The sequence below is a fragment of the Oncorhynchus mykiss genome, chromosome 7, assembly GCF_013265735.2.
Source record: "Oncorhynchus mykiss isolate Arlee chromosome 7, USDA_OmykA_1.1, whole genome shotgun sequence".
Taxonomy (NCBI): Eukaryota; Metazoa; Chordata; class Actinopteri; order Salmoniformes; family Salmonidae; genus Oncorhynchus; species Oncorhynchus mykiss.
The window spans coordinates 4,217,500-4,239,237 of NC_048571.1; positions in this window are offsets into that span (position 1 = coordinate 4,217,500).

Genomic DNA, 21,738 nt, shown 5'->3' on the forward strand with positions numbered 1-21,738 from the left:
AGAGAGAGAGAGAGGGACTACCATCATTCTAATATTTGAGCTGTCATTCTGAGCAGTGGCCCTGTACCACAGAGCGAGAGAGAGATGGAGATAGATAGAGAGGGGGAGGGAAGCAGGGAGGGAGCGATATAGTGACAGACAGGGGTCACTTCTCTCACAGGGTTAATCAACCATTTTTAGAAATACATTTTTATCTGTAAACACTGTATGAGAGAGACAGGGCTGAAGCAGAATATAAATGTGTGTGTGTGTGTGTGTGTGTGTGTGTGTGTGTGTGTGTGTGTGTGTGAGTGTGCGTGTGTGTGTGTGTGTGTGTATGTGTGTGTGTGTGTAATACCACCGTTGTCCTCTCACTGATGATGAGAGAGCTGAGAGGAGAAGTTTATGATTCAGAAACACAGCGTCTTACACACACACAAATGGAGATGAATGCACACACACACACGCACGCACGCACTCACACACACACACACACACACACACACACACACACACACACACCTACGCACATTAAGTACATACGCACATAGGCACATTAACATCCATGCACTAAGCAGGCAAAGCACACTCTCTCTCTGTCTATGTCCCCCTTTCATTTTCTCTGTCTCTCTCTCTCTCTCTCTCTCTGTCTCTCTCTCTCTTTCCCTCTGTCTCCCTTTCTCTCTTTCTCTCTGTCTCCCTTTCTCTCTCTCTCTCTGTCTCTCTCTCTCTGTCTGTTTCTCTCTGTCTCTCTGTCTCTCTCTGTCTCTCTCTCTCTCTCTCTCTCTCTCTCTCTCTCTCTCTCTCTCTCTCCTCTCTCTCTCTCTCTCTCTCTCTCTCCTCTCTCTCTGTCTGTCTCTCTCTCTCTCTCTCTCTCTCTGTCTCTCTCTCTCTCTCTCTCTCTCTCTCTCTCTCTCCTCTCTCTCTCTCTCTCTCTCTCTCTCCTCTCTCTCTGTCTCTGTCTCTCTCTCTCTCTCTCCTCTCTCTCTCTCTCTGTCTCTGTCTCTCTCTCTCTCTCCTCTCTCTCTCTCTCTCTCTCTCTCTCTCTCTCTCTCTCTCTCTCTCTGTCTCTGTCTCTGTCTCTCTCTCTCCTCTCAGTCTCTCTCTCTCTCTCTCTCTCTCTCTCTCTCTCTCTCTCTCTGTCTCTGTCTCTCTCTCTCCTCTCAGTCTCTCTCTCTCTCTCTCTCTCTCTCTCTCTCTCTCTCTCTCTCTGTCTCTGTCTCTGTCTCTCTCTCTCCTCTCAGTCTCTCTCTCTCTCTCTCTCTCTCTCTCTCTCTCTCTCTCTCTCTGTCTCTCTCTCTGTCTCTCTCTCTCCTCTCAGTCTCTCTCTCTCTCTCTCTCTCTCTCTCTCTCTCTCTCTCTCTCCTCTCTCTCTGTCTCTGTCTCTCTCTCTCTCTCTCTCTCTCTCTCTCCTCTCTCTGTCTCTGTCTCTCTCTCTCTCTCTCCTCTCTCTCTCTCTCTCTCTCTCTCTCTCCTCTCTCTCTCTCTCTCCTCTCTCTCTCTCTCTCTCTCTCTCTCCTCTCTCTCTGTCTCTGTCTCTCTCTCTCTCTCCTCTCTCTCTCTCTCTCTCTCTCTCTCCTCTCTCTGTCTCTGTCTCTCTCTCTCTCTCTCTCCTCTCTCTCTCTCTCTCTCTCTCTCTCTCCTCTCTCTCTGTCTGTCTCTCTCTCTCTCCTCTCTCTCTGTCTCTGTCTCTGTCTCTCTCTCTCCTCTCAGTCTCTCTCTCTCTCTCCTCTCTCTCTGTCTCTGTCTCTGTCTCTCTCTCTCCTCTCAGTCTCTCTCTCTCTCTCTCTCTCTCTCTCTCTCTCTCCTCTCAGTCTCTCTCTCTCTCTCTCTCTCTCTCTCTCTTGTCATGTTTCATAAAGAAAAGGTTTGGCCTAACAGTGCTTACCTCCGGGTCCTTCCCCACTGTTTCCTGTAGTCCACAATCAGCTCCTTTGTCTTGCTGACGTTTGAGGGAGAGGTTGTTGTCCTGGCACCACACTGCCAGGTCTCTGACCTTCACCCTATAGGTTGGCTCATCATCGTCAGTGTTCTGGCCGACCAATCCAGGTGTGGAAAGCTCTTAGAGACTTACCCAGAAAGAATCACAGCTGTAATCGCTGCCAAAGGTGTTTCTACAAGGTATTGAGGGGTTTGAATACTTATGTAAATGAGGTGTTTCTACAAGGTATTGAGGGGTGTGAATACTTATGTAAATGAGGTGTTTCTACAAGGTATTGACTCAGGGGTGTGAATACTTATGTAAATGAGGTGTTTCTACAAGGTATTGACCCAGGGGTGTGAATACTTATGTAAATGAGGTGTTTCTACAAGGTATTGACCCAGGGGTGTGAATACTTATGTAAATGAGGTGTTTCTACAAGGTATTGACCCAGGGGTGTGAATACTTATGTAAATGAGGTGTTCCTACAAGGTATTGACCCAGGGGTGTGAATACTTATGTAAATGAGGTGTTTCTACAAGGTATTGACTCAGGGGTGTGAATGCTTATGTAAATGAGGTGTTTCTACAAGGTATTTACTCAGGGGTGTGAATACTTATGTAAATGAGGTGTTTCTACAAGGTATTGACCCAGGGGTGTGAATACTTATGTAAATGAGGTGTTTCTACAAGGTATTGACCCAGGGGTGTGAATACTTATGTAAATGAGGTGTTCCTACAAGGTATTGACCCAGGGGTGTGAATACTTATGTAAATGAGGTGTTTCTACAAGGTATTGACTCAGGGGTGTGAATGCTTATGTAAATGAGGTGTTTCTACAAGGTATTGACTCAGGGGTGTGAATGCTTATGTAAATGAGGTGTTTCTACAAGGTATTGACTCAGGGGTGTGAATGCTTATGTAAATGAGGTGTTTCTACAAGGTATTGACCCTGGGGTGTGAATACTTATGTAAATGAGGTGTTTCTACAAGGTATTGACTCAGGGGTGTGAATGCTTATGTAAATGAGGTGTTTCTACAAGGTATTGACCCTGGGGTGTGAATACTTATGTAAATGAGGTGTTTCTACAAGGTGTTGACTCAGGGGTGTGAATACTTATGTAAATGAGGTGTTTCTACAAGGTATTGACTCAGGGGTGTGAATACTTATGTAAATGAGGTGTTTCTACAAGGTATTGACTCAGGGGTGTGAATGCTTATGTAAATGAGGTGTTTCTACAAGGTATTGACTCAGGGGTGTGAATGCTTATGTAAATGAGGTGTTTCTACAAGGTATTGACCCTGGGGTGTGAATACTTATGTAAATGAGGTGTTTCTACAAGGTGTTGACTCAGGGGTGTGAATACTTATGTAAATGAGGTGTTTCTACAAGGTATTGACTCAGGGGTGTGAATACTTATGTAAATGAGGTGTTTCTACAAGGTATTGACTCAGGGGTGTGAATACTTATGTAAATGAGGTGTTTCTACAAGGTATTGACTCAGGGGTGTGAATACTTATGTAAATGAGGTGTTTCTACAAGGTATTGACTCAGGGGTGTGAATACTTATGTAAAGGAGGTGTTTCTACAAGGTATTGACTCAGGGGTGTGAATGCTTATGTAAATGAGGTGTTTCTACAAGGTATTGACCCAGGGGTGTGAATACTTATGTAAATGAGGTGTTTCTACAAGGTGTTGACTCAGGGGTGTGAATACTTATGTAAATGAGGTGTTTCTACAAGGTATTGACTCAGGGGTGTGAATACTTATGTAAATGAGGTGTTTCTACAAGGTATTGACTCAGGGGTGTGAATACTTATGTAAATTAGGTGTTTCTACAAGGTATTGACTCAGGGGTGTGAATACTTATGTAAATGAGGTGTTTCTACAAGGTATTGACTCAGGGGTGTGAATACTTATGTAAATGAGGTGTTTCTCTATTTAGTTTCCTATTGATGTGGAAACACGTCTGACAACATTTAGTCCTTTAATGTTGCTGTTTGATGAGGATGAGTTCTGTTAGTGGATTGGAAACAAAGGTGGGATGTGATATAATGTGATATAATGTGATATAATGTGATGTGATATAATGTGATGTGATATAATGTGATGTGATATAATGTGATATAATGTGATGTGATATAATGTGATGTTATATAATGTGATATAATGTGATGTGATATAATGTGATATAATGTGATGTGATATAATGTGATATAATGTGATATAATGTGATGTGATATAATGTGATGTGATGTAATGTGATATAATGTGATGTGATATAATGTGATGTGATATAATGTGATATAATGTGATGTGATATAATGTGATATAATGTGATGTGATATAATGTAATATAATGTGATGTGATATAATGTGATGTGATATAATGTGATGTAATATAATGTGATGTGATGTGATATAATGTGATGTGATATAATGTGATATAATGTGATGTGATATAATGTGATATAATGTGATATAATGTGATGTGATATAATGTGATATAATGTGATATAATGTGATGTGATATAATGTGATATAATGTGATATAATGTGATGTGATATAATGTGATGTGATATAATGTGATATAATGTGATGTGATATAATGTGATGTGATATAATGTGATATAATGTGATATAATGTGATGTGATATAATGTGATATAATGTGATGTGATATAATGTGATATAATGTGATATAATGTGTTGTGATATAATGTGATATAATGTGATGTGATATAATGTGATATAATGTGATGTGATATAATGTGATATAATGTGATGTCATATAATGTGATATAATGTGATGTCATATAATGTGATGTGACATAATGTGATGTGATGTGATATAATGTGATATAATGTGATGTGATATAATGTGATATAATGTGATGTCATATAATGTGATGTGACATAATGTGATGTGATGTGATATAATGTGATATAATGTGATGTGATATAATGTGATGTGATATAATGTGATGTGATATAATGTGATGTGATATAATGTGATGTGATATAGTGTGATGTGATATAATGTGATGTGATATGTGATATAATGTGATATAATGTGATGTGATATAATGTGATATAATGTGATGTGATATAATGTGATGTGATATAATGTGATGTGATGTGATATAATGTGATATAATGTGATGTGATATAATGTGATGTGATATAATGTGATGTGATATAAAGTGATATAATGTGATGTGATATAATGTGATGTGATATAATGTGATGTGATATAATGTGATGTGATGTAATGTGATATAATGTGATGTGATATAATGTGATGTCATATAATGTGATATAATGTGATGCGATATAATGTGATATAATGTGATGTGATATAATGTGATATAATGTGATATAATGTGATGTAACATAATGTGATATAATGTGATATAATGTGATGTGATATAATGTGATATAATGTGATGTGATATAATGTGATATAATGTGATGTGATATAATGTGATGTGATGTAATGTGATATAATGTGATGTGATATAATGTGATGTGATATAATGTGATGTGATATAATGTGATATAATGTGATGTGATATAATGTTATATAATGTGATGTGATATAATGTGATGTGATATAATGTGATATAATGTGATGTAATATAATGTGATGTGATGTGATATAATGTGATGTGATATAATGTGATGTGATATAATGTGATGTAATATAATGTGATGTGATGTGATATAATGTGATGTGATATAATGTGATATAATGTGATGTGATATAATGTGATATAATGTGATGTGATATAATGTGATATAATGTGATGTAATATAATGTGATGTGATGTGATATAATGTGATGTGATATAATGTGATGTGATATAATGTGATATAATGTGATGTGATATAATGTGATGTGATGTGATATAATGTGATATAATGTGATGTGATATAATGTGATATCATGTGATGTGATGTGATATAATGTGATGTGATATAATGTGATGTGATGTGATATAATGTGATGTGATATAATGTGATGTGATATAATGTGATGTGATATAATGTGATGTGATATAATGTGATGTGATATTTTATTTATTTATTTATTTATTTTTACCTTTATTTAACCAGGTAGGCAAGTTGAGAACAAGTTCTCATTTACAATTGCGACCTGGCCAAGATAAAGCAAAGCAGTTCGACAGATACAACAACACAGAGTTACACATGGAGTAAAACAAACATACAGTCAATAATAAAGTATAAACAAGTCTATATACAATGTGAGCAAATGAGGTGAGAAGGGAGGTAAAGGCAAAAAAGGCCTTGGTAGCAAGGTAAATACAATATAGCAAGTAAAACACTGGAATGGTAGTTTTGCAATGGAAGAATGTGCAAAGTAGAAATAAAAATAATGGGGTGCAAAGGAGCAAAATAAATAAATAAATTAAATACAGTTGGGAAAGAGGTAGTTGATAGGGCTAAATTATATGTGGGCTATGTACAGGTGCAGTAATCTGTGAGCTGCTCTGACAGTTGGTGCTTAAAGCTAGTGAGGGAGATAAGTGTTTCCAGTTTCAGAGATTTTTGTAGTTCGTTCCAGTCATTGGCAGCAGAGAACTGGAAAGAGAGGCGGCCAAAGAAAGAATTGGTTTTGGGGGTGACTAGAGAGATATACCTGCTGGAGCGTGTGCTACAGGTGGGAGATGCTATGGTGACCAGCGAGCTGAGATAAGGGGGGACTTTACCTAGCAGGGTCTTGTAGATGACATGGAGCCAGTGGGTTTGGCGACGAGTATGAAGCGAGGGCCAGCCAACGAGAGCGTACAGGTCGCAATGGTGGGTAGTGTATGGGGCTTTGGTGACAAAACGGATTGCACTGTGATAGACTGCATCCAGTTTGTTGAGTAGGGTATTGGAGGCTATTTTGTAAATTACATCGCCAAAGTCGAGGATTGGTAGGATGGTCAGTTTTACAAGGGTATGTTTGGCAGCATGAGTGAAGGATGCTTTGTTGCGAAATAGGAAGCCAATTCTAGATTTAACTTTGGATTGGAGATGTTTGATATGGGTCTGGAAGGAGAGTTTACAGTCTAACCAGACACCTAAGTATTTGTAGTTGTCCACGTATTCTAAGTCAGAGCCGTCCAGAGTAGTGATGTTGGACAGGCGGGTAGGTGCAGGTAGTGATCGGTTGAAGAGCATGCATTTAGTTTTACTTGTATTTAAGAGCAGTTGGAGGCCACGGAAGGAGAGTTGTATGGCATTGAAGCTTGCCTGGAGGGTTGTTAACACAGTGTCCAAAGAAGGGCCGGAAGTATACAGAATGGTGTCGTCTGCGTAGAGGTGGATCAGAGACTCACCAGCAGCAAGAGCGACCTCATTGATGTATACAGAGAAGAGAGTCGGTCCAAGAATTGAACCCTGTGGCACCCCCATAGAGACTGCCAGAGGTCCGGACAACAGACCCTCAGATTTGACACACTGAACTCTATCAGAGAAGTAGTTGGTGAACCAGGCGAGGCAATCATTTGAGAAACCAAGGCTGTTGAGTCTGCCGATGAGGATGTGGTGATTGACAGAGTCGAAAGCCTTGGCCAGATCAATGAATACGGCTGCACAGTAATGTTTCTTATCGATGGCGGTTAAGATATCGTTTAGGACCTTGAGCGTGGCTGAGGTGCACCCATGACCAGCTCTGAAACCAGATTGCATAGCAGAGAAGGTATGGTGAGATTCAAAATGGTCGGTAATCTGTTTGTTGACTTGGCTTTCGAAGACCTTAGAAAGGCATGGTAGGATAGATATAGGTCTGTAGCAGTTTGGGTCAAGAGTGTCCCCCCCTTTGAAGAGGGGGATGACCGCAGCTGCTTTCCAATCTTTGGGAATCTCAGACGACACGAAAGAGAGGTTGAACAGGCTAGTAATAGGGGTGGCAACAATTTCGGCAGATAATTTTAGAAAGAAAGGGTCCAGATTGTCTAGCCCGGCTGATTTGTAGGGGTCCAGATTTTGCAGCTCTTTCAGAACATCAGCTGAATGGATTTGGGAGAAGGAGAAATGGGGAAGGCTTGGGCGAGTTGCTGTTGGGGGTGCAGTGCTGTTGACAGGGGTAGGAGTAGCCAGGTGGAAAGCATGGCCAGCAGTAGAAAAATGCTTATTGAAATTTTCAATTATGGTGGATTTATCAGTGGTGACAGTGTTTCCTATCTTCAGTGCAGTGGGCAGCTGGGAGGAGGTGTTCTTATTCTCCATGGACTTTACAGTGTCCCAGAACTTTTTTGAGTTAGTGTTGCAAGAAGCAAATTTCTGCTTGAAAAAGCTAGCCTTGGCTTTTCTAACTGCCTGTGTATAATGGTTTCTAGCTTCCCTGAACAGCTGCATATCACGGGGGCTGATATAATGTGATGTGATGTGATATAATGTGATGTGATATCATTTGAAATAATGTGATGTGATATAATGTGATGTGATATAATGTGATATAATGTGATGTGATATAATGTGATATAATGTGATATAATGTGACGTGATGTGATATAATGTGATGTGATGTGATATAATGTGATATAATGTGATGTGATGTGATATAATGTGATGTGATAGGATGTGATATAATGTGATATAATGTGATGTGATATAATGTGATATAATGTGATGTGATATAATGTGATGTGATATAATGTGATGTGATATAATGTGATATAATGTGATATAATGTGATGTGATATAATGTGATATAATGTGATATAATGTGATGTGATATAATGTGATGTGATATAATGTGATGTGATATAAAGTGATGTTATATAATGTGATGTAATATAATGTGATGTGATGTGATATAATGTGATGTGATATAATGTGATGTGATATAAAGTGATATAATTTGATGTTCATTTATTTTATTTAACCTTTATTTAACTAGACAAGTCAGTTAAGTTCAAATTGTTATTTAGAATGACGGTCTACCAAAAGGCCTCCTGCAGGGACAGGGATTAAAATATAAAATAAAACGACAAGGGAGACAACACTCCATAAAGAGAGACCTAAGACAACACAACACTCCATAAAGACAGACCTAAGACAACACTCCATAAAGAGAGACCTAAGACAACACAACACTCCATAAAGAGAGACCTAAGACAACACTCCATAAAGACAGACCTAAGACAACACTCCATAAAGAGAGACCTAAGACAACACAACACTCCATAAAGACAGACCTAAGACAACACAACACTCCATAAAGAGAGACCTAAGACAACACTCCATAAAGAGAGACCTAAGACAACAATCCATAAAGAGAGACCTAAGACAACACAACACTCCATAAAGAGAGACCTAAGACAACACAACACTCCATAAAGAGAGACCTGAGACAACACAACACTCTATAAAGAGAGACCTAAGACAACACTCCATAAAGAGAGACCTAAGACAACACTCCATAAAGAGAGACCTGAGACAACACTCCATAAAGAGAGACCTAAGACAACACAACACTCCATAAAGAGAGACCTAAGACAACACAACACTCCATAAAGAGAGACCTAAGACAACACAACACTACATAAAGAGAGACCTAAGACAACACTCCATAAAGAGAGACCTAAGACAACACAACACTCCATAAAGAGAGACCTAAGACAACACAACACTACATAAAGAGAGACCTAAGACAACACTCCATAAAGAGAGACCTAAGACAACACAACACTCCATAAAGAGAGACCTAAGACAACACAACACTCCATAAAGAGAGACCTAAGACAACACTCCATAAAGAGAGACCTAAGACAACACAACACTCCATAAAGAGAGACCTAAGACAACACAACACTCCATAAAGAGAGACCTAAGACAACACAACACTCCATAAAGACAGACCTAAGACAACACAACACTCCATAAAGAGAGACCTAAGACAACACAACACTCCATAAAGAGAGACCTAAGACAACACTCCATAAAGAGAGACCTAAGACAACACTCCATAAAGAGAGACCTAAGACAACACAACACTCCATAAAGAGAGACCTAAGACAACACTCCATAAAGAGAGACCTAAGACAACACTCCATAAAGAGAGACCTAAGACAACACAACACTCCATAAAGAGAGACCTAAGACAACACTCCATAAAGAGAGACCTAAGACAACACTCCATAAAGAGAGACCTAAGACAACACTCCATAAAGAGAGACCTAAGACAACACAACACTCCATAAAGAGAGACCTAAGACAACACAACACTCCATAAAGAGAGACCTAAGACAACACTCCATAAAGAGAGACCTAAGACAACACTCCATAAAGAGAGACCTAAGACAACACTCCATAAAGAGAGACCTAAGACAACACAACACTCCATAAAGAGAGACCTAAGACAACACAACACTCCATAAAGAGAGACCTAAGACAACACTCCATACAGACAGACCTAAAACAACACATCACTCCATAAAGACAGACCTGAGACCTAAGACAACACTCCATAAAGACAGACCTAAGACAACACTCCATAAAGAGAGACCTAAGACAACACAACACTCCATAAAGACAGACCTAAGACAACACAACACTCCATAAAGAGAGACCTAAGACAACACAACACTCCATAAAGAGAGACCTAAGACAACACTCCATAAAGACAGACCTAAGACAACACTACATAAAGAGAGACCTAAGACAACAACATAGCAAGGCAGCAACACATGACAACACAACATGGTAGTAGCACAACATGGTAGCAGCACAACATGGTAGCAGCACAACATGGTAGCAACACAACATGGTAGCAGCACAACATGGTAGCAACACAACATGGTAGCAACACAACATGGTAGCAGCACAACATGGTAGCAACACAACATGGTAGCAGCACAACATGGTAGCAACACAACATGGCAGCAGGACAACATGGTAGCAGCACAACATGACATCAATATGGCTGCAACACAACATGGTAGCAACACAACATGGTAGCAAAACAACATGGTAGCAAAACAACATGGTAGCAGCACAACATGGTACAAATATTATTGGGCACAGACAACAGCACAAAGGGCAAGAAGGTAGAGACAACAATACATCACACAAAGCAGCCACAACTGTCATTAAGAGTGTCCATGATTGAGTCTTTGAAGGAAGAGATGGAGATAAAACTGTCCAGTTTGAGTGTTTGTTGCAGCTCGTTCCGGGAGCACGTGTGTACCGAGCCGTTTGTTCCGGGAGCACGCGTGTACCGAGCCGTTCGTTCCGGGAGCACGCGTGTACCGAGCCGCTCGTTCCGGGAGCACGCGTGTACCGAGCCGTTCGTTCCGGGAGCACGCGTGTACCGAGCCGTTCGTTCCGGGAGCACGCGTGTACCGAGCCGTTCGTTCCGGGAGCACGCGTGTACCGAGCCGTTCGTTCCGGGAGCAGGCGTGTACCGAGCCTTTCACCAAATGCAATTCCTGAGGTGGAGTAAGTCTGCAAGATCCCGCTCGAACCAAGGGCTGAACCTGCTTTTAATTCTCATTTTCCTTACGAAGGGCGTGTTTGTTAACAAAACCACAGAAAATATTTTTTAAAAATGGGATCAAGCTGATTCTATACTATTTTACAGAGGCCAGTTTATGAAGGAAGGCTTGCTCATTAAAGTTTTTTTTTAGCAAGGGTCTATGACCAATCAGGAGAGGTCATTGTCACTGAGCAGCCGTTACGAACACAGGCTGTAAAACAGTGATCACTAAGGTCATTACAGAAAACACCAGACTGATTCCTGTCAGGATTATTTTGTGAGGGTACCATTGAGGAAAGTAACCTTTTTTTCTGGGTGTTTGGAGTCATACCTTGTGGGATTGGTAATAATCTGAGAAAGATTTAGGGAGTCCCATTGCTTTAGGACTTGGTCAGGTGGTTTAAGCATGTCCCAGTTTAGGTCACCTAGCAGGACAAATTCAGACTTAGTGTAAGGGGCCAGGAAAAAGCTTAGGACGAAAACACCCAGAAACAGTCAACAAAGAGCTATTTGAAAGTTTAATGCTTAAAACCAGCAAATCAAATTGTTTGGGGACAGACTTGGTGGAGACAACTGAGCATTGAAGGTGATCCTTGGTAAAGATTGCCACTCCACCACCTTTGGAAGACCTGTCTTTCCGAGAAAAGTTTTAACCAGAAAGGTTAACATCAGTATTCAAAACACTCTTCATTAGCCACGTCTCAGTAATGACCAACACATCTGGATTGGAGCTGGGAACCCACACTTTCATTAACCACGTCTCAGTAATGACCAACACATCTGGATTGGAGCTGGGAACCCACACTTTCATTAACCACGTCTCAGTAATGACCAACACATCTGGATTGGAGCTGGGAACCCACACTTTCATTAACCACGTCTCAGTAATGACCAACACATCTGGATTGGAGCTGGGAACCCACACTTTCATTAACCACGTCTCAGTAATGACCAACACATCTGGATTGGAGCTGGGAACCCACACTTTCAGTCGATCCATTGTTAGGTAATACGCTTCTTGTGCAGAAAACCCAGGCTTTTATACGAGAGCAGAAATCAGTGAAGCAAATATGAGTCAGGATTGGGTCAGAATTGTCAGAATTGTCAGGATTGGGTCTAGCAACAGTAGACGGGCCAGGGTGTACCTGCACATTTCCAGATATCATCAGCAGCAAAACAATCAAGGCACGGCAGAGGACCGGGAGAGCTCTGCAGTGCTGATTTTATGACATCTGAATGTGAATCAGATGGTAACAAGATCATATCGAACAGCAATTTCATCAGGAAACCATGAATACAAAGCTGGCGAGAGAGGTGGTTAGAATAGGATGGGAGGCCAAGAGTCTGTGTAACCAATATAGAGTCCCGAGTGTAGGAAAAAACAGAGTCGTTTCCACGGTTGGGGAAAGAAAGGTTGTAGTCAACAATGTATGCAGGAGTGATGAGGCAAAATTAACAAAATGCACAAGAACAAAAATTAAATATATAACGACTTGGGGCCATTGTCAGTTCAGAGTCACTCGCAACAACAGTGTCTGTGTGCTGGAGGCCAGCATAAAATTCGGGAGAGAGGGGTGAGTGTGGTGGAGGTACCTGTACCAGACAGGGGGAGACAGACCAGGGAGAGAGGGGTGAGTGTGGTGAGGGTACCTGTACCAGACAGGGGGAGAGAGACCAGGGAGAGAGGGCGAGTGTGGTGCGGGTACCTGTACCAGACAGGGGGAGAGAGGGGTGAGTGTGGTGAGGGTACCTGTACCAGACAGGGGGAGAGAGACCAGGGAGAGAGGGGTGAGTGTGGTGAGGGTACCTGTACCAGACAGGGGGAGACAGACCAGGGAGAGAGGGGTGAGTGTGGTGAGGGTACCTGTACCAGACAGGGGGAGAGAGACCAGGGAGAGAGGGCGAGTGTGGTGCGGGTACCTGTACCAGACAGGGGGAGAGAGGGGTGAGTGTGGTGGAGGTACCAGTACCAGACAGGGGGAGACAGACCAGGGAGAGAGTGGTGAGTGTGGTGGGGGTACCTGTACCAGACAGGGGGAGACAGACCAGGGAGAGAGGGGTGAGTGTAGTGGAGGTACCTGTACCAGACAGGGGGAGAGAGGGGTGAGTGTAGTGGAGGTACCTGTACCAGACAGGGGGAGACAGAATGGTCTCTGAACAGCAGGAGGGGGCTTCAGAGGACTGAATGGTCTCTGAACAGCAGGAGGGGCTTCAGAGGACTGATGCCACCTGTTGGGCCCAAAGGCCTTGACACCTTTTACTTCACACCTTGTCGCTGATTGAATTTGTATCTGGTCTGTCCCTGCAAGCCTGGCAGCCTTAACTCAGCATTCAGTCCCAATAAAATATACGTTTTTATTGTAATGCACTTTTTTTCAATTTGTTTCTTCTTCATTTTGCTTGTTCTTCTTAGCTTTCAAAATAGCATCAGACCAAAGACGACTCACTCAGTTCCAGGTTGGAATGGTGTCCTTAGGTCTCTGCTGTTTGTTCGTTCCTCTGTAAAAGCTTGGAAAAAACATAAAACCTCGGAAGCAGTAATCTCTCCGGTTAATTTTGGTAAAAAATGAGGTTGTAGGTTTGGAGATTTTATCTGGAGCGACGGCCGTGCTGTGGAGGGAAGCATCCTGCATATGTCCCCGCCAGAAAAATACACGTTTAATGTGAGAGTTCACATGCTGCTGTGTCTCCATCTCTGAGGGGGGCGTGTCTCCATCTCTGAGAGGGGCGTGTCTCTATCTCTGAGAGGGGCGTGTCTCTATCTCTGAGAGGGGCGTGTCTCTATCTCTGAGAGGGGCGTGTCTCTATCTCTGAGGGGGGCGTGTCTCTATCTCTGAGAGGGGCGTGTCTCTATCTCTGAGAGGGGCGTGTCTCTATCTCTGAGGGGGGTGTGTCTCTATCTCTGAGAGGGGCGTGTCTCTATCTCTGAGGGGGGGCGTGTCTCTATCTCTGAGGGGGGTGTGTCTCTATCTCTGAGAGGGGCGTGTTGCTATCTCTGAGGGGGGCGTGTCTCTATCTCTGAGGGGGGCGTGTCTCCATCTCTGAGAGGGGCGTGTCTCTATCTCTGAGAGGGGCGTGTCTCTATCTCTGAGGGGGGTGTGTCTCTATCTCTGAGGGGGGCGTGTCTCTATCTCTGAGGGGGGGCCTGTCTCTATCTCTGAGGGGGGTGTGTCTCTATCTCTGAGGGGGGTGTGTCTCTATCTCTGAGAGGGGCGTGTTGCTATCTCTGAGGGGGGCGTGTCTCTATCTCTGATTGGGGCGTGTCTCTATATCTGAGAGGGGCGTGTTTCTATCTCTGAGAGGGGCGTGTCTCTATCTCTGAGGGGGGGCGTGTCTCTATCTCTGAGGGGGGTGTGTCTCTATCTCTGAGAGGGGCGTGTTGCTATCTCTGAGGGGGGCGTGTCTCTATCTCTGATTGGGGCGTGTCTCTATATCTGAGAGGGGCGTGTCTCTATCTCTGAGAGGGGCGTGTCTCTATCTCTGAGAGGGGCGTGCCTCTATCTCTGAGGGGGGCGTGTCTCTATCTCTGAGAGGGGCGTGTCTCTATCTCTGAGAGGGGCGTGTCTCTATATCTGAGAGGGGCGTGTCTCTATATCTGAGGGGGGCGTGTCTCCATCTCTGAGGGGGGCGTATCTCTATCTCTGAGAGGGGCGTGTCGCTATCTCTGAGGGGGGCGTGTCTCTATCGCCGAGGGGGCATGTCTCTATCTCTGAGGGGGGCGTGTCTCTATCTCTGAGGGGGGAGTGTCTCAATGATGTGATATGATATAATGTGATGTGATGTGATATGATATAATGTGATGTGATGTGATATAATGACACCACATTAACTTGTATAAGGAAAAGGGCGGAGCTTAGAGACAAGACATCAGATAGACAGAAATGATAATATGACTCTGAAATTGAAATGGATTGTTTGGTTATTTTTGTCATTTGAGATTGTTGTAGATTAATGTGTCTTCAAAAACATGGGTTTTAATGAGATTTTAATGGAACATGCCAAATAGCTCATAATTGATTTAGCATTTAGGGCTACAAGCTTAATGGAAATCCATTACCATAGGGAGGAGAGAGAGTGGAAGGGAGAGAGTGAGAGAGAGAGAGGAAGAGAGAGAGAGAGAGGAAGAGAGAGAGAGAGAGCATGAGAGAGAGCGTGAGAGAGAGAGGAAGATAGAGAGTGTGAGAGAGAGAGAGAGAGAGAGACAGAGAGAGAGAGAGACACTGAGAGAGAGTGAGAGAGAGAGGAAGAGAGAGAGAAAGCGTGAGAGAGAGATGGAGAGAGAAAGAGAGAGAGACAGAGAGAGAGGGACAGAGAGACAGAGACAGAGCGAGAGAGAGGAAGAGAGAGAGAGACAGAGAGAGAGAGAGACAAACACACAGAGAGAGAGTGAGAGAGAGAGGAAGAGAGAGAGAGAGACAGAGAGAGAGACAGAGAGAGACAGAGAGAGAGAGAGAGACAGAGAGAGAGACAGAGAAGAGAGAGAGAGAGAGAGAGAAGGCCAACCATGTGTATTATTATTAGTTAGGGGGAGGGAGAGAGAGAGAGAGAGAGAGAGAGAGAGAGACGGGGTGAGAGAGAGTTAGGGGGAGGGAGAGAGAGAGAGAGACGGCGATAGAGAGAGTTAGGGGGAGGGAGAGAGAGAGAGAGAGAGAGAGAGGGAGAGAGTGAGAGAGACGGGGAGAGAGAGTTAGGGGGAGGGAGAGAGAGAGAGAGAGAGAGAGAGAGAGAGAGAGAGAGAGAGAGAGAGAGGGAGAGAGAGAGTTAGAAGGAGGGAAAGAGAGAGAGAGAGAGAGAGAGAGAGAGAGGGGGAGAGAGAGAGTTAGGGGGAGGGAAAGAGAGAGAGAGAGAGAGAGAGAGAGAGAGAGAGAGAGAGAGAGAGAGAGAGAGAGAGAGAGAGAAAGAGAGAAGGCTAACCATGTGTATGTGACCAACAACATTTGATTTTATTCGGAGTACCAGAACTGAGTGGATGTGTAGGTGGACCAGGTAATAACATGGCTACATACAAGGAGAACCAGTACTGAGAGGATGTGTAGGGGTACGAGGTCATTGAGGTAGAGATGTACTGTATATATACATTAGGGAGAACAAGTATTTGATACACTGCCGATTTTGCAGGTTCTCCCACTTACAAAGCATGTAGAGGTCTGTAATTTTTATCATAGGTTCACTTCAACTGTGAGAGACAAAATCTTAAACAAAAATCCAGAAAATCACATTTTATGATTTTTAAGTAATTAATTTGCATTTTATTGCATGACATAAGTGTTAGATCACCTAGCAACCAGTAAGAATTCCGGCTCTCACAGACCTGTTCGTTTTTCTTTAAGAAGTCCTCCTGTTCTCCACTCATCACCTGTATTAACTGCACCTGTTTGAACTCGTTACCTGTATAAAAGACACCTGTCTACACACTCAATCAAACAGCTGTGTGAGGACACCAGGGATAAAATGTGTGTGTGTATGCGTGTGTTTATGTGTGCTAGAGTGTGTGTTTTAGAGTGTGTGTTTTAGAGTGTGTGTGCTAGAGTGTGTGTTCTTGAGTGTGTGTGTTAGAGTGTGTGTGTTAGAGTGTGTGTTTTAGAGTGTGTGTGTGTGTTAGAGTGTGTGTGTGTGTTAGAGTGTGTGTGTGTGTTAGAGTGTGTGTGTTAGAGTGTGTGTGTGTGTTAGAGTGTGTGTTTTAGAGTGTGTGTGTGTTACAGTGTGTGTGTGTGTTAGAGTGTGTGTGTTTTAGAGTGTGTGTGCTAGAGTGTGTGTGTGTGTGTGTGTTAGAGTGTGTGTGTATGTTAGAGCGTGTGTGTTTTAGAGTGTGTGTGTGTTAGAGTGTGTGTGTGTGTTAGAGTGTGTTTGTGTGCTAGAGTGTGTGTGCGTGTGTGTGTGTGTGTTAGAGTGTGTGTGTATGTTAGAGCGTGTGTGTTTTAGAGTGTGTGTGCTAGAGTGTGTGTGTTAGAGTGTGTGTGTTAGAGTGTGTTTGTGTGCTAGAGTGTGTGTGTGTATGCGTGTGTCTCTTCACAGTCTCCGTTCTTCCACAAGGTGCCAGTTCATCTGTTAGACAGACAGCTCTGTGTATTCAACATGTCAATACCTCTCACAAATACAAGTGGTGATGAAGTCAATCTCTCCTCCATTTTGAGCCAGGAGGGATTTGTATATTATTGATGTTAGCTCTCTGTGTACATTTAAGGGCCAACTGTTTATTTTTTATTTCACCTTTATTTAACCAGGTAGGCTAGTTGAGAACAAGTTCTCATTTGCAACTGCGACCTGGCCAAGATAAAGCGTAGTAATTCGACACATACAACAACACAGAGTTACACATGGACAAACATACAAGAGAGCAAACATACAATGGAATAAACAAAACATACAGTCAATAATACATCAGAACAAAAGAAAACAAAAAGTCTATATACAGTGTGTGCAAATGAGGTAAGATAAGGAAATAAATAGGCCATGGTGGCGAAGTAATTACAATATAGCAATTAAAACACAGGAATGGTAGGATGTGCTGAAGATGAATGTGCAAGTTGAGATACTGGGGTGCAAAGGAGCAAGATAAATAAATAAATACAGTCTGGGGATGAGGTAGGTAGATAGATGGGCTGTTTACAGTTGGGCTATGTACAGGTGCAGTGATCTGTGAGCTGCTCTGACAGCTGGTGCTTAATGCTAGTGAGGGAGATATGAGTCCCCAGCTTCAGAGATTTTTTGCAGTTCGTTGTGGCAGTCTGTGGCAGCAGAGAACTGGAAGGAAAGACGACCAAAGGAGGAATTGGCTTTGGGGGTGACCAGTGAGATATACCTGCTGGAGCGCGTGCTATGGATGGGTACTGCTATGGTGACCAGTGAGCTGAGATAAGGTGGGGCTTTACCTAGCAAAGACTTGTAGATAACCTGTAGCCAGTGGGTTTGGCGACGAGTATGAAGCGAGGGCCAACCAACGAGAGTGTACTGGTCGCAATGGTGGGTAGTATATGGGGCTTTGGTGACAAAACGAATGGCACTGTGATAGACTGCATCCTGTTTGTTGAGTAGAGTGTTGGAGGCAATTTTATAGCCGACATCACCGAAATCAAGGATCGGTTGGATAGTCAGTTTTACGAGGATATGTTTGATAGCATGAGTGAAGGATTTTTTGTTGTGATATAGGAAGCCAATTCTAGATTTAATTTTAGATTGGAGATGCTTAATGTGAGTCTGGAAGGAGAGTTTACAGTCTAACCAGACACCTAGGTATTTGTAGTTATCCACGTATTCTAAGTCAGAGCCGTCCAGAGTAGTGATGCTGGACAGGCGGGCAGGTGTGGGCAGTGATCGATTGAATAGCATGCATTTAGTTTTACTTGCGTTTAAGAGCAGTTAGAGGCCATGGAAGGAGAGTTGTATGGCATTGAAGCTCGTCTGGAGGTTAGTTCACACAGAGTCCAAAGAAGGGCCAGAAGTATACAGAATGGTGTCATCAGCGTAGAGGTGGATCAGAGAATCACCAGCAGCAAGAGCAACATCATTGATGTATACAGAGAAGAGAGTCGGCCCGAGGATTGCACCCCCATAGAGACTGCCAGAGGTCCGGACAACAGGCCCTCCGATTTGACACACTGAACTCTATCAGAGAAGTAGTTGGTGAACCAGGCGAGGCAATCATTTGAGAAACCAAAGCTGTAGAGGCTGCCAATAAGAATGTGGTGATTGACAGAGTCGAAAGCCTTGGCCAGGTCGATGAATACGGCTGCTCAGTAATGTCTCTTATCGATAGCGGTTATGATGTCGTTTAGGAGCGTGGCTGAGGTGCACCCATGACCAGCTCTGAAACCAGATTGCATAGCGGAGAAGGTATGGTGGGATTTGAAATGGTCAGTAATCTGTTTGTTAATTTGGCTTTCGAAGACCTTAGAAAGGCAGGGTAGAATAAATATAGGTCTGTAGAAGTTTGGGTCTAGAGTGTCTCCCCCTTTGAAGAGGGGGATGACCACGGCAGCTTTCCAATCTTTGGGAATTTCAGACGATACAAAAGAGAGGTTGAACAGGCTAGTAATAGGGGTTGCAACAATTTCAGCAGATAATTTTAGAAAGAGAGGGTCCAGATTGTCTATTTGTAGGGGTCCAGATTTTGCAGCTCTTTCAGAACATCTGCTATCTGGATTTGGGTGAAGGAGAAATGGTGGGGGCTTTGGCGGTTTGCTGTGGAGGGTGCCGGGCAGTTGACCGGGGTAGGGGTAGCCAGGTGGAAAGCATGGCCAGCCATAGAGAAATGCTTATTGAAATTCTCAATTATAGTGGATTTATCAGTGGTGACAGTGTTTCCTAGCTTCAGAGCAGTGGGCAGCTGGGAGGAGGTGCTCTTATTCTCCATGGACTTTACAGTGTCCCAGAACTTTTTTGAGTTAGTACTACAGGATGTAGATTTCTGGTTGAAAAAGCTAGCCTTAGCTTTCCTAACTGCCTTTGTATATTTGTTCCTAACTTCCCTGAAAAGTTGCATATCACGGGGGTTTTTGTGCTGGTCAAGAGCAGACAGGTCTGGGGTGAACCAAGGACTATATCTATTCCTAGATCTACATTTTTTTTGAATGGGGCATGCTTATTTAAGATGGTGAGGAAGGCACTTTTAAAGAATAGCCAGGCATCCTCTACTGACGGGATGAGGTCAATGTCATTTCAGGATACCCCGGCCAGAATAATTTTGCACGCCCAATTTTTCAGTTTTTGATTTGTTAAAAAAGTTTGAAATATCCAATAAATGTCGTTCCACTTCATGATTGTGTCCCACTTGTTGTTGATTCTTCACAAAAAAAATACAGTTTTATATCTTTATGTTTGAAGCCTGAAATGTGGCAAAAGGTCGCAAAGTTCAAGGGGGCCGAATATTTTCGCAAGGCACTGTAGACACACAGGCTTTACTCAAAGCCAGTGGCATGTCATTAGTAAAGATTTAAAAAGTAAGGGGCCTAGACAGCTGCCCTGGGGAATTCCTGACTACTTGGATCATGTTGGAGAGGCTTCCATTAAAGAACACCTTCTGTGTTCTGTTAGACAGGTAACTCTTTATCCACAATATAGCAGGGGGTGTAAAGTCATAACACATACAATTTAACATCAGCAGACTGTGATCGATAATGTCAAAAGCCGCACTGAAGTCTAACAAAAACAGCTACCCACAATATTTTTATTTATCATCAATTTCTCTCAACCAATCATCAGTCATTTGTGTAAGTGCTGTGCTTGTTGAATGTCCTTCCCTATAAGCGTGCTGAAAGTCTGTTGTCAATTTGTTTACTGTGAAATAACATTGTATCTGGTCAAACACAGTTTTTTTCCCAAAAGTTTACTAAGGGTTGGTAACAGGCTGATTGGTTGGTTGTTTGAGCCAGTAAAGGGGGCTTTGCTAATCTTGGGCCTCGGAATGACTTTAGGTGCCCTCCAGCCTCCACACTTTCCTGTAGGCTAAGATTGAAGAGACGGCAAATATAGTCCTCTATCATCCTCAGTCATTTTTTATCCAAGTTGTCAGACCCCGGTGTGCTTGTCATTGTTGATAGACAACAATAATAATAAAAATGAACCTCTTCCACACGCACTTTACGGAGTTTTTCAGTACAATGTCTTGTCTTTCACAATATGGTCAGCTACACCTGAATGTAGTCAGCGTTTGTTGCATGCCTACGTTTGTTTATCTTGCCAATGAAAACAGTTATTAAAGTAGTTGGCATTATATGTACCTAAATGTTCAATGTCCATAATTTGTATGATTATTTATTTGAATTGCACGCCCCTACAGCTTCACAGGAAGTTGTCCCGGTGGCCAGACACCTATACCTAAGAAGTTTTATAGTAGTTGGCATCAGTGGGGTTTTGTGATGAATGAGCCATCTGATTCAATATCAGTGGGGTTTTGTGATGAATGAACCATCTGATTCAATATCAGTGGGGTTTGTGATGAATGAGCCATCTGATTCAATATCAGTGGGGTTTGTGATGAATGAGCCATCTGATTCAATATCAGTGGGGTTTGTGATGAATGAGCCATCTGATTCAATATCAGTGGGGTTTGTGATGAATGAGCCATCTGATTCAATATCAGTGGGGTTTTGTGATGAATGAGCCATCTGATTCAATATCAGTGGGGTTTTGTGATGAATGAGCCATCTGATTCAATATCAGTGGGTTTTGTGATGAATGAGCCATCTGATTCAATATCAGTGGGGTTTTGTGATGAATGAGCCATCTGATTCAATATCAGTGGGTTTTGTGATGACTGAGCCATCTGATTCAATATCAGTGTGGTTTTGTGATGAATGAGCCATCTGATTCAATATCAGTGGGGTTTTGTGATGACTGAGCCATCTGATTC